This window comes from Acanthaster planci, linkage group LG15 (genome assembly GCF_054643075.1).
Source record: "Acanthaster planci isolate LZ-2023a linkage group LG15, COTS_SCS, whole genome shotgun sequence".
NCBI classification, from domain to species: domain Eukaryota; kingdom Metazoa; phylum Echinodermata; class Asteroidea; order Valvatida; family Acanthasteridae; genus Acanthaster; species Acanthaster planci.
This window is the reverse complement of record NC_141791.1, coordinates 10,078,813-10,094,639: the sequence shown is the minus strand read 5'-3', so window position 1 is coordinate 10,094,639 and position 15,827 is coordinate 10,078,813. Positions and strand designations below refer to the sequence as shown.

The 15,827-nt window shown below is 41.3% G+C and overlaps 1 pseudogene; it reads left to right on the top strand.

Annotated features, from left to right (window-relative positions):
- The first annotated feature begins 5,134 nt into the window (after window positions 1-5,134).
- On the top strand, window positions 5,135-6,084 carry LOC147796681 (uncharacterized; annotated as a pseudogene).
- The last annotated feature ends 9,743 nt before the right edge of the window (window positions 6,085-15,827 follow it).

The window sequence follows — 15,827 nt, the reverse complement described above, 5'->3', positions numbered from 1 at the left end:
GTATTTCGTCTTGCCTGTCTTGGCTCCATGTCAATGATCGATTACACTCTCCGATAACGTTTTACTTCTACAAAACCAACGGGTCTGATGTGACCGTAGAGCTGTGTAAACTTAATAGCGGAGACACATTGCATTGCACGGTGGGATCGGATGCCAAATGTCGGCTTCGTTTACAGGGTGTCTCATTTTAACCCATTTACTTTGGAATTTGTAGATCATTGGAAACCTTTCTTTTGCAAGAGGGTATCAAACTATATGCCATTGACTAAAAGGTGGAAGTACTGCTCTTAGTTTGAATAAATACAGGCCAGCAAACGATTTGGACAACACAAGATTACAGAATAGAAATAGGATTTTAATATGACCCTAGCGCGCACTGCGCGGCCGGTGGCACTAGATCCGCAATTCTGCAAGAACAGCCTAAACGTACCAGATAGGTTCCAGTTTGGATTTTACAGCCTGTTTACTCGTGGTGTAGGCCTACCCAGAACTGAATTCCTGCTATCCCTGAATCTGCACCATATGCACAACTGAAAACAAACCAATAAAATGGTCGGGGAGTTTTGGTTGGTTGAGCGCAGATGATAAAGCTTCTTTTATGTGGCCTATTCTATTTTAGGCCCTTTCACATGCAGATACATCTGCGATGCTTGGCGCAAAGCGTCTGTTGCAGTCATAGAGCTATATATAATAAAAACTACAGGTTTTATGTCTGTTGAGAAAAATGCACTAGGCGTGCATACTTGCTAATGAAGAAGTAGACAAAAACGATGAGATATGCGGAAAAATATGTCTGGAAAATTCACATAGCATCATCAAGGCGTCCTACCTGTTACCTATGATACATCCCAGTCTACCTACAAGATGAATTATGGGCATGGGATCTACAGTATTTTGTTTAGGAAATACAGCCATAAATGTTCACCTTTAAGATGACACTTTTAAAATGACGTATTCAAAATGATGCTTAATACCCGTATAACTCATAAGCACGACGTGACCTTTAATTTAAACTAACAGAGCTCATTGTTCCTACATTATTACATACCAAGTTTAGACCTTATTGGTCTCACAATTCTCTAGTCATATGACATTTAAAAGTATTCGCCTCTAAGATGATGTCTCTTGACCCCTAGTGACCTCATCCTAACGTGACTGGAAAAAAATGATCTAAAACACATCCCCAGTTATATGCGTACACAAATCGAATCAAATCAGCCTCGGAGTTCTCTGATATAAAGAAACTGTACGCCTTTAAGATGAAGTCATGTGACGTCATATCGTACAGTAACCTTACTAATCACGTACAACACATCCCTGTCGACAAACACATAAAAATTAATAAAATGGGACTCAAACATTTTGCAGATATTGAACGTTAAATGTATCACCACTAAGATTACGCTACTTGGTCTGGGATGACACCATCCAACTTCCATTTATAACACATTCATCTTCTTAGAGAATGCCGAGTTTTATCCACGTTGGACATTTGGCTCTGGAAATACTGGCCTGCAAAGAATACAGCTTTGGATGCGTGCCACGTGACTTTGGTTGTTGCTATGGTGACCTTAACTCTTCCTTTGTGTAACATGCTGATGGTAAAGATTGGAGAATGACCCTAACAAATTTGTGTCAAACGCCAATCTGTTTTGTAAATATTCAAAATTTAATAATACATGACATAATGGAGTCCTCATGATATCACTTCACGATTATCTGGAGCTGTTCTATTATCCGTATGAATTTTATGATGACTGGGTTCATGTTTAAACAATCTTATTTGCTCAGAATATGCATTGAAAAAAATGCTTAAAATGTGACAGATGATGTCGTCGTGACATCAACCAAAATTTCATGTAACGCTCGTTTGGTCCATCCATTCGAAGTTTAATGTCAGGTTTATTATTCTGAAGATATTGGCCTGCAAAGGATTCAACTTTGCAGGCAAGTCATCATCAGTGGCGTAAATCTGTGCCGGAAATTGGGAGTGGGAGTGGATGGGGAGAGGGGGGGATGACTTGCCCAGCCATGAAAAGTTGAAGGGGGGACACCACGTGACTCTACATGGTCGATGATTATGCATTCAAAATGGTATATTGTGGCTTTAAAAATTTTGAGTGATATGGAATGCACGTTAGTTGTCGTAAGTCTGAACAATTCTTCAAAATCCGATTTTTTTTTTTTGGTCACCACAAAAAGTGAAGGGATAATTCAATAGCCCTTCCCCCCCCCCGAAAAAGTGAGGGATATATACCCCATCCCCCGGGATTTATGCCCCTGCGTGTCACATGACCTCAGATGACGTCTCATTTCATCGCTGTTCTCAGAGACTTTTTAACGAATTATTTGTTCAGGAGATTTGTCGAAAGTATTGCTAAAATAAGAACAGCTGCCTTTGGAAAATTATTTCCCCCTCTCCCTATATAGACCTGGATATGGCACTAAATGCCAGGCTGATCGAGGGGAGGCTAGGGTTACAATTTCAACAGTGATTTACATGTACATTAATTATTTATGGCTCTTGAATTGAGCTAATGGTTCCTAAATATAAGTTCAATTCGCAAGGTAGGGAAAACATCATGCATTTGAAAATTATCTGAGTGCCATACCATATATACCATCCCCCTTCATTCTTTATTGGCAAGCCTGTGGGTGTAATTGCTGACACTTTGCATTTGTTACGCGGCGGCCAGGGCGGGAATTATAGAGGGCGCTCTTGCGCGGCAGCAGTCACCTTGAAAAAATCTGAATGCCGTGTCACAATAAATTTATATTTCCCGGATCCGTTTGGTTGAAAAATACAATCAGACAGCTTGGACGGGGTACAGACAGAGTGAACAACGAACACGCTTTCTTTTGGGTGGTACTCTAATTTATTCTAGAAGACCATCTACGGATCTCAATTTCGCTTGGCTATCCTTGGCACCATCAGTTGCAAGCGTGTCAACTTCCAACTCGGTTTACTCCGGCTCCCAGAATTATTCAGTTACTTAGTTCACCCCGTCAGTCCTTGACTGGAAGTTACTCAGATTACTCCGCCAGTCCCTGAATGGAATTTACTCCTCAGCCGCAGGCTGTGGTTACTTAGCGGCCCCAGACCGGGATTTCTCCGCCAGTCCCTGACTGTAATGACTCAATTTACTCGGCTAGTACCTGACCGGAAGTCACTTGGTTCACCCCGCCAGTCCCTGACTGGAATTTACTCTTCGGCCCCAGGCTGTGGTTACTCGCCATACAACTAACCAATCAAGTGATATTTATCAAAAGAATTTGCTCGTAACGTTGACCCAGACATTCCAATTCGCCTCACAAATGAACAATAAATTAGGTAAGGCATCAATTTATAAAGTTTGTTAACGTCCTTGTCTTCAATTAACAATTAGCCAGAATCCTATTATTTATAAAGAAACAATAAAAATGAACCAACCACAGCGCTTGCTCAGCAACAACTGTGGCGTGCAGGTGAAGTTTGATTCGTTTGGACGTTCAGATCACTGCGTCATCTTTCCCGCGTCGTAGTCACGGGATCAGGCGCGTCCTATTCGGCTCTTACTGTCATGTGTACTTGTGCCTTATCATAAAACCTTGTGATGCATACCACGATAAATAGCGTCGATCGAGCGAAAGAAGGTCAGTTCAGGCTAAACAGGTCAGTCAAACTCTTTTAGTACTGAAGCTTTATCTGAGAAATTCAAAGATCATTTTGACAAAACCTTAAACCTCCCCCGCCCACCCCAACTCGCACGTAAACTCTCGATCGTCAATATTTGCGTTTAATTGTTATTGTGGTTTTTTTTATATTTATTCGAATTCTTTCGTTTTGTTTAATTTGGATTGGCATATTTATTCTGCTTTTAATTCTAGCTATTATTTTGGGTATAAATTTTCTTTTCTGGGGGCCTTGTTTTTGTTTGTGTTCTTTTTGTTATTTTTGCTCAGGCTTGTCGAATGCTGACACTTGCTACAGCTGCGGGATGCCAGGCCACTGGGCCAAGCAGTGCCCCCTTGCGTTCAGCACAGGGCCATTCTCTTCCCGTGTCAGAACGAGAGCGAGAGCCTCTCTTGGAATCGGATACAACAGTTTCCCTACTAGAAACATCCCTCGGCAAGCCCCCATCTTCCAGCGATCTCACACCGCTAATGATACCCATCCTCACTGTACCCTGACTTCGATGGCGCCGCACACAGTTACCCATTCCCACAAGTGCGTCCAATACCGAGCCTAGATCAGAGCCTAGAAGACTGGGATGCCGCAGGAGCATCCCAGTCTTCCGTCTGATGTTCGCATAAAGAATCTAGAAGACAATTTTAGTGATGTGTTACAGATACGGTGCAATTACAGTTCACATACATGTGTTTTAAGATTCAAATCAGATTGCAGTCAAAGGCAGATTAGCCAACCATTTTGAATTTTGGTCATTTATTGGAGCCTCTGCCGTGGTCAAATCGGTTAAAAACGAAGGATATAGGATCCCTTTCATTGATGACCCACCTCATATGTTTCTTGACGACAATAGATCAGCTAGAATGGAATATGATTTTGTAACTATATCTTCTAACAGAATTACTAAGAATCAACCATCATATATTATTAGTTCTCTATCAGTGGCTCAGCAAGCCTCTGGCAAAAAGAGACTAATTTTGGATTTGAGTAGACTTAACAACTTTGTCCAGAAAACACACTTCAAGCTCGATGATTGGAAAATAGGATTGCAGGACATTTCGAAAGACGCCTTCATTTTCACTTTTGATTTGAAATCAGGCTACCACCATTTAGATATATCCTTTGACTATCAAAATACTTGGGATTTTCCTGGATAATTGAAGGAGTCCGTAGATATTTTGAATTTAATGTATTGCCTTTTGGTTTAACATCTACTCACTTGCTCTTTACTAAAATACTCAAGCCTCTTGTCACACATTGGAGAGCCTCCGGCATCTTTGTAGCTCAATATCTAGATGATGGTTTTGTAGTAGTCCCCAGATTTTCTGATAGCATAGAAACTGATTTTTCATTCGCAAAAGAAGTATCCAAACATGTTAGGATTGACCCTTTGAGAGCTGGATTCGTATACAATGTCGAAAAAAGCAAATGGGATCCTTCCACTATTGTTGAATGGTTAGGCATGACATGGAACACTTAGGATGGTACGCTGAAGGTGCTGTCTAGGAGAACAGATAAGATCATGAGAGCAGTATCAGAGATTCAAGAAGCGCGTTCTATAACAATCCGCAAACTGCATTCTTTTGTTTGTCAAATTATTTCCTTAAGTCCAGTTTGTGGAAACTTAACTTGGTTGTGGACTAGGAACTGTCAGATGAAGATTGCACTTTCTTCAGATGAAGATGATGTTATATGCTTAGATTTGGTTTGCAGTAACGAGATAAAGTTTTGGAAAGATAATGTTGTCACTCTAAATGTCAGGAATTTATTTACCTTAAATACTGTAAGCAAAATTATATGTTGTGACGGTAGTTCCATAGATTCAGGAGCAGTAGTCTGCAACGATGTACATACTGCACATAAACTGTGGTCGGAAGCCGAGTCTAGAAAAGACTCGACTTGGCGAAAACTGAACACCATATTATTTGCCATCACCTCTTTCTTGCCAATCATTCAAAATTCCCAACTTAATATTTTTACAGATAGTCAGTCCGCATCTAGAATTATTGAAGTAGGCAGCATGTAAGCGGACTTACAGGATCTTTCTTTAGGTATTTTCCAAACCTGTTTGAAGAATAAGATTAGCCCATAGAAGTTCAGCAAACGAGCAAGCAGATTTGGTAAGCAGACTCATAGATACAGATGACTGGATGATCTCTATCGTTTGTTTCAGATTCAGACCAATAGGGTCCTTTTACGATAGATTGTTTTGCGTGTGGAAACAACACTAAATTTCCACGATTTTATTCGAGATTCTGGAATCCTGGTACCGACGGAGTAGACGCTTTTGCACAAAATTGGTCAGGAGAAAATTGCCTCTTAGTTCCTCCTGTAATTCTCATTAATCCTTCCGTTCTCAAACATATACACGCATGCAAAGGCAAGGGAACTCTCGTATTTCATGGTGGCCCTCTTAGAATTAGAATTCCCTTCTAGGTTCCTCCGAATTTTCTGGAGTAATATGTGCAGTCAAGTTAGATTTAACCCAATGTAGTTAACCGTGTTTTATTTTTCTTTGGCATGACAGATTATTTACAATCAACCATTTTGGAAAGAATTCCCCTTGACTTTGCAAGACGTCAAGAGGCAAATTTTTCAAGACACAATATTTGCGAAGGCCGACGGAACAATAATTTCTTACCTTTATAAATGTAGACAATTTTTTAGTTGATTTAGAAAATTTAAAATTATTCTTCCTGCCCAAGATGAAATCATTGCAGCATACCTAGTTGATAAAAGGTCAGAATATAACTTGGACAGTTCTTTCATTTCTACAGCCGCCTCTCTCAGATGGCTACACTCACTCGTCGATTCCAACCCCAACCCCATGGATGCTCCCATTTTACAACAAATCGGTATAAGTGGTAGGAAGAATCTTTATAAGCCGCCCGAACAGAAGCTCCCATTGTCATCAAATCAAGTTAAGGCTATCATAGACAAACTTGGTGGTGAAAATAACAAACTGATAGAACTAAGGACCGCTACTTATGTCTCTCTTAAATACGCACTGATGTTCAGAGATGATGAATTAGCGCAGCTAAAAGCCAGTCATTTAACTTTGTTACCGCTTGATAAAGGATTAAGTATATTTATTTCCCGGTCCAAAACTGACGTATTTAGGGAAGGAAGTACTGCTTATCTAGTTAACTCGCATGATAAATATTCACCGTTTTCTTTGTTGTCAAGATACATGTATGAATGTGGAATTAATATTGGCATAGATGCGTTCATTTGCACCCCTCTTTCTTACCTATCCAGTACCAATTCTTATAAACCTTTACCACATAAAGTTCTCAGCTATTCCACACGTGGAGATTTCTAGATGCAAGGAAATAGAGGTTCAAGAACCCAAAGCCTATGGCCTCCATAGCCTCAGATCTGGAGGAGCATCGCACCTTGCAACTAATGCAATTTTGGAAGACTGTATTATGCAACATGGTCGATGGAAAACTAGCGTAGCAAAAAACAGATATGTTCATAGAGATTTGGAACAGAGATTGGCCATTTCTTCCACGATCTTGTCAGACTAATACGCGTTTCACATCTCTGTTTAAAATGGTTACACATCCGTTTAAAGATGAATTTGTATGAAGTACGAATATAATAATATAATAATATCTTGTCAGAAACGGACTCTCAGTAAGAATAAAGAAAAAAATAAATATATTAATTGTACTTTACTTTTCAAGAAGGATCTTTATTTCTGTTCCAATAACAAACAAAAAGAGCATAAACACAAATGTACACAAATTAAAAGGTTAATTTTAAATTAATAAACAATAGATTTCATTATTAAACAAGGACATTTGTAACCAGTAATGAACAAAAGAGTAGTTTACAATTTACATGTCTTAGAAAGGAATTAACAATTTTGACATGAATTAATTTGGAATATAATTTAATTTACCAGTGGGTTAAAGATTTAAGTGAACCCATGAACTGTAAAGAAGCAACTTATTGATTGCAATTAGAAATAAACAAAAATACAGGAAACGAGCACAAAAAGGTAGGATCCGTGTCTTTAGGAGGGAGGGGGAGGGGAAAAGGGAAAGCATGGGGACTTGGCGACAGGGTGTGAGCAACTTGTGCCCACTGCCAGTCCCCGTGCAGGGTAGTGGGTGTGGATGACGACAAAGGTCGTCGCATCTCGCCGTGAATTGCGAGTCCTATCCGCACACCACAGACCCGGAAAGGTTAAAGACACTGACCCAACAGAAGCAGAAAAAAAAGAAAAGAAAAACATTGGGACTAACCAGATCAGATCAACCACGTCAACTTATTGTTTTGCAAAAGAAAAAAAGCGTTGTTGATTGACCATTTAGAAAGAAAGATGTCAAGAGAATCATTGAACTTATAATAATTATATTCTAAAATAATCTTGACCTTTAAACGATAAGCCCAAACAGTAAGAGGAGAACTGAAATTACTTCTTCTATGCAACCAATAAATAACATTTTTAAAACTTATGATGAGGTGATTTGCTAGGCACACGGCTTCTCTGGCCCAGCCCCGAGCGTAGGAAAAAAGTCCTCAATAAATGACAAAGTTCAATTTAACGTCGGGAAAAATGCACTGAAGAAGTTGATGAAGCAGATTGAGCGCTGGTTGGATAGAAGGACAAGTGATGAAGAGGTGTTGTATGGTGCCTCTCTCGCCGCACCAGCCACAGACGGGAGATATTGCCGGATTCAGATGGAAGAGAACAGGAAGAGACGGAAGTATGTTGTGGAAGATCTGGAACCCTTCTTGGATGTCGGCAGGTGGTAGATAACTTTCCAAGGGATGGCGTACGGAGGAGGGAGGAAACCAAGTTCATGCCAAAGCGTTGATGTGAAGGATGACAGATCATGTACAGATGATGAAAGTCTCCCATAGAAAATGTTTGAAGAGAGGGAGAGGACGTCGGTGTCGGCATCCACGAGGACCAGGCCAGGTGTGTCAGGCGGCGTGTCAAGACGCCCCGGTCCTCTGCGGACGCCGGTAGAAACGAAGACTGAAGAAAAAATGCGTTGAAGAGCGTGGTGCAGGCGAGAGAGTTCGTTCTGAAGGAGCCGGTAGGATGGAGGTCTGACGGAAGATGAAGGGAATTGGAGGTCTTCTGCTCGAAGCCAGGCGCCAGTCCTCGGGTTGATTATTTCTTTGACAAGACGAATACGATCCGTGAAGAGACGGGCGGAGAAAGCCGCGTGCCTGGCCGAATAATTAATTAACTTGGAATGATTAAGAGGAAGATTAACAACGTGGTTGACCGAATCTGGGGGTGTTTCCATTTGAGCTCCCATGGCTATCCAAGCACGCAGAACCTCGCTATAGAAGAGAGGGACACTCGTGAAAAATTTATTATCGAGGTCAATAAAGAAAATTTGGTACCCAAGATTTAGTTGTTGAGATTGTTGAAGATTGTGAGTCATTAGAAGAAAGCAAGGATGAGAATTAAACTGAACAAACCACTGTATGCGATTGAATCTGAAGGCGAGGCTTCGTGCTTGGAGGTAGGCTAGGCCAAGTCCACCTTTGTCTGGTTTTTGATTATTTAAATGAACTTTAATTAACGAAAAGAACATAATCGTCACAGATAACACTGGAGGCTAAAACGTCAATATTTTTGTTTACAAGTGACACCAGAACCAGGGGCGTGTCCTGGAGCACAAAGGGGAGTGTAATTAGACCAATGTTTCCAACAGGGATGAGTGGCAGTGATATTATACGTCTCCTGCAAGAGAATGATATCACTGCAAGGAGAGACGCGATCAAAATATTCCCTCAAGGAAGTGTTGCGGGTTAAATTGCAACAACCTCCAGTGTTAAGCGTGATAACTGACAGTGCCATTACCAAACCAACGTAATTCTTACAAAGGATAACAAGCAATTATTTTTTTCTCTTCTAGTTTCCTCTGCTGCATGGCGTTGTGAAGAACTGAGCTGTTTCGGAGTGGTTTGAGTTGCCTGACAGGTCCGGGTAGATTTTGAGTAAAATTCCCAGCAGTTTCTTTTGGCCTACGCTGATTTTTGACCGTGCTGAGAAATTTAACCAATTCACTGTGATTGAGGGGTTGGTTCCCCATTGGGAGGACTGAAGGATAATGTTCCTCGTCATCCTCCCACTCGCTGTCATTGTCTGCAGAGGGTTTGGGCGAAATCGACATTTGGGTACACGGAGTTTCGGGAATAGCTAAGGAAGAGGAGGGAGTGGGTGTAGGGATGGGGGGGGGGGTAAGGACGGGGACAGGGGTGGGAACAGGAGTGGGTTTGGGGACAGGGGTGGGTTTCGAGGTGGAGGGAGGGATGACGGTACTCGTACGGGTAGGGTTGGGTTTCGGAGTTGGGGTAGTGTTGGCATTCTGAACAGAGATATAGGAGAACCCCCCAGCAGGGTGAGAGAGTGGTGAGGGCATGAGTGTTTGTGCAGTATGACTAGGTGTGTCATCAATAGCCTGGGAAAGAGTGACGGAACTAGATTTCTGCAATTTGTGTGGGACCGGTAATTTAAGAGGGATCAAACGTGATGTGTTTTCAGGTTTCTCAGGAGAGTGCTTACGCTTAGTGATCGCCTCAGAATATAATCTTCTCGGAGCAGGCGGAGAACCCCAAAAGCTCTGAGAAGATTCCATAGTGCCCATGTCTATGTCGTCCACCTGAATCGGGGACGACGGGGCAGACACAACGACACGCTCACCGGGACCCGCGAGGGCAGGGGGAGGAGACCCGAGCGGGGCAGGCCCAGCGGCCCGACTCCCACCGCCACCAACGGCGGGCGCTCCGGCCCTCGCCAAAGCCCCACCGGGAGCGGGGACCGCCGGCCGAGCCAGCCCCGACCAGGCCCCGCCCGCCACGCCCCGAGGGCGTGGCAGGCGGGGAGAACCCCGGCATTGGGTATTTCAGGGTACACATTGGACAACGTGAGTCGAGTGGATGGTTGTACCAGCGGGCTTATTTCCAACAATGAATTTGCCGTGCAACAAGCCTTTCGTAACTGCATCGGCAACGCTGTCCCAGGATTTTAAATAGACAGCAATACGGCTTTGTGAAATGCAACTAGCGTAACAGACATGCATTTCAGGAAAACGCTCAGTGAAACTATTTATATGGTCGTTAAGAGGAATGTTCTCTTTTGCATGGAATGTAACACCATTGCGTCTGGTGATGTCGCCGGAGGGTCCATCACCAGACACAGCGGGCCGGGCGTGGCCGTCCAGGGTCGTCCCTGTCGCCCCCGAACGCATGCCAGCGGCCGAGGGACTTGCTCGACTGGCCATGGGGACCAGCGAAGCAAGGAACCCCGCCAAGTACAACCACACACTAACCAAAATGACCCTGAAATTTCACCAAAACTAAACAAAAACAAAGAGGACTTGGTCTAGCAAATATCTATATTCACTATTCAACAATTTTTTTTACAAAACCAGTGACCAATCGAGGTCAGAAAAGGAAAATTTTCAACGACAATTTTCAACGAGCTCGAGGGAACACACGTCCGCTGCTGATATAAATAAATATGTTAATTTTAGTAACGATGAATTTCTAAGTGATGTACTTTTAAGGGATAATTACGTTTCGATTTATGCTCATGCCGACACTAACCATGTTTATATTTCCATTAATTGCTGGATTTATGTTGTTTTGTTCTTTGTACCGGAATGATTTAGACGGCCGAGTGACAAAGATTTATTTTCATTTGAAGAAAATTGTGTGTGTGTGATTTGACTTGTTTTCGTTAAGTTCGATTTTTATTTTTATGTAATTGTTTTGTACAAATATTGAAATGGAGGTGAGTATCGGGAGATACCCGAAGGGCCTAGAGGGCCGAGATGAAAGTGGTTTGGTTTTGATTGGATTTACATGTATTTTAGTTTTATATTAAACTTTGGAAGACCTTGGATATACCCGGGAGATAACCGAAGGACCTAGAGGCTGAAACGACAGTGAATCTAAATTTTCAATTTAGGAATGTATAAACTTCAGTTGGAATTATTTTAAGGAACTACGGCTGTAGCCGGAAAATAGAGTTGAAATGCACTCAGCCGCTCTGTGACGGCCCCCTCCCATGCTTTAATAAAATTTTGAGATGTAAATTCGTATTCTTCGTTTTTGCCTTCTGTAATCTCTGAGTTCATTAGAAATAAACTGTTTTTCATGCGTATGAGCGCACCGAAGTAGCATGAAAATCCACAATTTATAAACCTCGCTTCAGCACAACGAACGTTCTGATCGGCTACTTGCACCTGCGCAGAAGTGTCTGCGTGCAGTACCACAACAAAAACAGGTCTGTTTCGTGCTCGGCCTAGTTTGCAACATAAATGATGAATTGTTTGAATTCCTCATAAGAATGCACTTCTAAACTTCCTCGTAAAATATAAATATCCTTGCAAGATTGGAAGGGGAGAAATTCTCGTATCCAAGACGTCCGAATTTGGTCAGCGTGACGCTACCTAATAAGTATTTATGTTCAAGTAACACTTTGAACATTGCGCCCTGCAGCGAGACTTCGTGCAAAGATCTCTGATAATCTATTGGACGCAAAGCGATCACGTGTGACCTATGTCACACATTTCTAGTAATTAGCCACATTTACATTTCATGCTTCAGCAATTTCTCTGTAAAAGGAAAAACACAAACAAGTGGCAGTGGAAAGAACAACCCCATTTTATATACATGCAGCAAATAGAATCTAGATGTTACAAAGGGCCAAGTTTGAAACAAAATACTCAAGTGATACACCTTCATACACTAAAGGCCATGGTGCAATTCAAGTGAAACTCAATTTTATTGGCATCACCCCCATTACCTTACAATTCCTGTCTGAAAAACAGGCACAAAATTATTTTCAGTCACTTTCAAAATAACGGGATAGGACCATTAATCTTTTGGTTATTTGTGTAAGGGTTACGGTCTTTCACATAACCATGATCAAGTTTACTCAGAAGTGAAGAAGGTTATATCAGGAAAACATACCCGTAAGTTTTTTAAAAGAGCGTGCTCTGTATTGAGCTCTTTCTACCAATAGAAATCCCTTCTGAGCTCTTGAAAAGGAGGATGAGTGCAAATTCACATGATGGAGCTTTCCGTGAAAAAACACAACACTGCATTTCCTTGATTACCATTATTTCGGAATTTAACTTCAATAAAATCTGACCAAGGTGAATGGATAAATCATCTTTCTGAAAATAGTTCGTGATACCTGAAATTCGAAGGTGGGGGTCGGTATTTTATTGCTTCAGATTGCTTTCGTGCTCAAGTCGAACAAAACAAGACTAAATCGATTACAGCTTTAAAAATGGAATATGTCCATTCTTCATATTGCCTTAGAAGGTATAAGCATCATACAATTACTTTTACTTGCTGAACAGGAAAGCATGATTGTGAAGTCATGATGATTTTCGTTGGGTTAAAGGTTTCTTTATATTTAATTCTTACAAGGGCATTTGTAAAGAGCATGACCTAGAGTGGCTTCCCTGAATCAAAGTGTTTCATTTCAGAGTTCAGTATTTCTTGCAGCTACATTTGTTTTGCCAATACAGTGTGTATTATATTATCCCAAGGAAACAAGAGCCACTTCACTTATTCCTTTTAAGCATGTTCACTTATGTCCAGCATCTTTCGAATGAGATAATCTATGCTAGGCTGGAGCGTAATCAAGAGGAAGGTCCATCATCTAAGACCTGCTATCCCTCTGGCTGAAATGAATACCGTGTTGTCAATACACCTGTCAGTCTACACTGCAGTATTTTTTTAATAAAGATAAATACATGTACATGTACAGTTGTTAATTGTTAATGCTACGAGGAGCTCATTCACAAGGGAAAGGTTTTTCCATGGGGTTGCATTTTGCTTTTTTGGCAAACATTGGAAAACTTATCTCAGACAAAACAGAATTGAAGTAAGTTTTTCTCAAATCATTTTCAAAAGTTAAATAACGCTAGAAAAAAAAACAAATTAAAAAAAAAACCGAAATGTAGCCAGGGATGTTTTCTTGAATGTGATTTATTATCTTAAACATCACTCGATCCTTGTGCAATTTGTTGATTTGAATATGCCCATAATTCTGTCATCAGCTGATTGCCTTCTGCTTTTGGCTGAAGATCTGGAAAAAAACAGGATCAACTAATAGCACAATATGATTGCGTAACTGTGCTGATCAATTAATCATGGCCAACATGTAAAGTGCGGTCATCATTCATGACCAATTTAGAGTAACAGACATTATTTCAAGTACCAACTTTTTTTAATAGGTGAACACTGAGAAATTCAAACAACATGCATAATACAAAGTTGCCATGCAATATCACACCTGTGTTTTGTTCAGATTTGCATGTCATTATGACTCATGAAAGTACATGTACATACACTTACTGGTGTCGTGGGAGGTCCAGATTTTGAGGGGCCCTGTTTTCGCGTCCTACGTTCTGCGTTACGCTGCGCTACGTAAAATACCTTCAGACTTGCTGAAGATCTTGGAAGCATATAAGGGCACCTTGCAATTTTTTTGAGTTATTATATCGCCACGGCGAGCATCTCGCTGCGGCAAGTTCGTTGAATGTGTATCTCGCCGCGACGAATTATAAGATCTTACCGCGGCGTCAAATTGATATCCCGCCGCAGCGAATATAAGTCCTATTCGACGTGCCGTTTTCAAATGTGTCTTTAGGGTGAAATGCAGCGAGATTTGGTTTAAGATTACTTATTGTAACAAAAGGGATGCTACATTTCATCCAAGCTTGATTTCCTACACACAAAAACAAAAAGGAAATATCTTTTGGGGGTATGAATTTCCTTATGCGCAAGTGGGGTAGACTACTCAAGTTGACTCCCGGGTAGACTACCTGTTGAAAGGATTATGGTGGCTTTCCATTTACACTTTAAATAATCCTACTTACATACCTGCCAAAAGGGGACCATAAAAAGAAAGAAAGAAAAGAAAGAATGAGAAAACAGGAAAGGGATGAAAATTAGAAATTAAATAGAACATAACTATTTGCTTGAGAACTTAAAAGAGGAAAACCGAACCTACTTAAACAAATTCTCGCGACGCCCATGCATATTTTAGGCCAATGTGTGTTGCCAATTCGGACCAAACCTGGATGCTGATATCATTCTAACATTACAATCTGCTATAATTGAGGAGATTCCAGCAAGCATCAAGAAAAATGAAGTGAAGGTGAAAGGAATACTAACACACACTTTTTCATCAACTTGATTGAAATCCCCAGGCTCTTTGACCTCACATCCATGCCTTCACTTGTCACAAACCACCCAACCGTACAGTGCATGGCGCTGGGAAGGACAAGTATATAACATTTCTTGGTCGAGAACATATTGGATGGAGTCTGTTACTTAACATCTAAACACGGGTCGACACTTCCGGCTGCGCGATGCGTATGACACGTGTGCACTTATATATGATGTTCTATAGCCGCGAAAATTGCGTCGCGTCGTCCCGTCGCCCCGACACGACGCTACGACGGCTCCGTCGCGTCGCGGCGTCCTGTCGTGGCTTCGCCTCCTTTCTCATTACTCATCGCGTCGTGTAATGAGAATTCCGATAAAAGTTCAAAATTAAGTGTAACTTTCAAGTCCACTTACTTGTGTTTCGCACTAGGAAAATGTGGGAAGGAATTAAACACAGTTTACTCCTCATCTGAATGTGAAAATTCACACCACAAAATAAGATTTCGTTGTCTTTGTGTTGTAAAACAAACTTGCATGAAATGTAACGTCCATTTTTGTTCCAGTTAGCAATTTAAAACCAAATCTCAATGCATTTCATCCTAAAAATACATTTGAAAACAGTGCATCTAATAGGACTTACGAAACTATTATAATATTCTCTGCAGCGGGATATCAATTTGACGCTGCGGCAAGATCTTATAACTCGCCGCGGCGAGGTACATATTTAACGATTTAACTCGCCGCGCGAGATAGTATCTCGAAAAAAAATTGCAACTGGCTCTTATACGCTTCCGTACGTTTCCGTACTTCCGTACGTTTCATGTCATGCATTCGGCCGGAACGGGGATCTGCAGTGTATAGCGCCCTCGTGTCTTCATAACTGGTACTCCGGGGCAGCGTAAGTAATGAGACAACATAAGGGACCATCTAATTCTGGAAAGGTCAGAGCCCCAACATAGAATTAAAATGCGTAGTGTTTGGTCTAGTTTCCTGA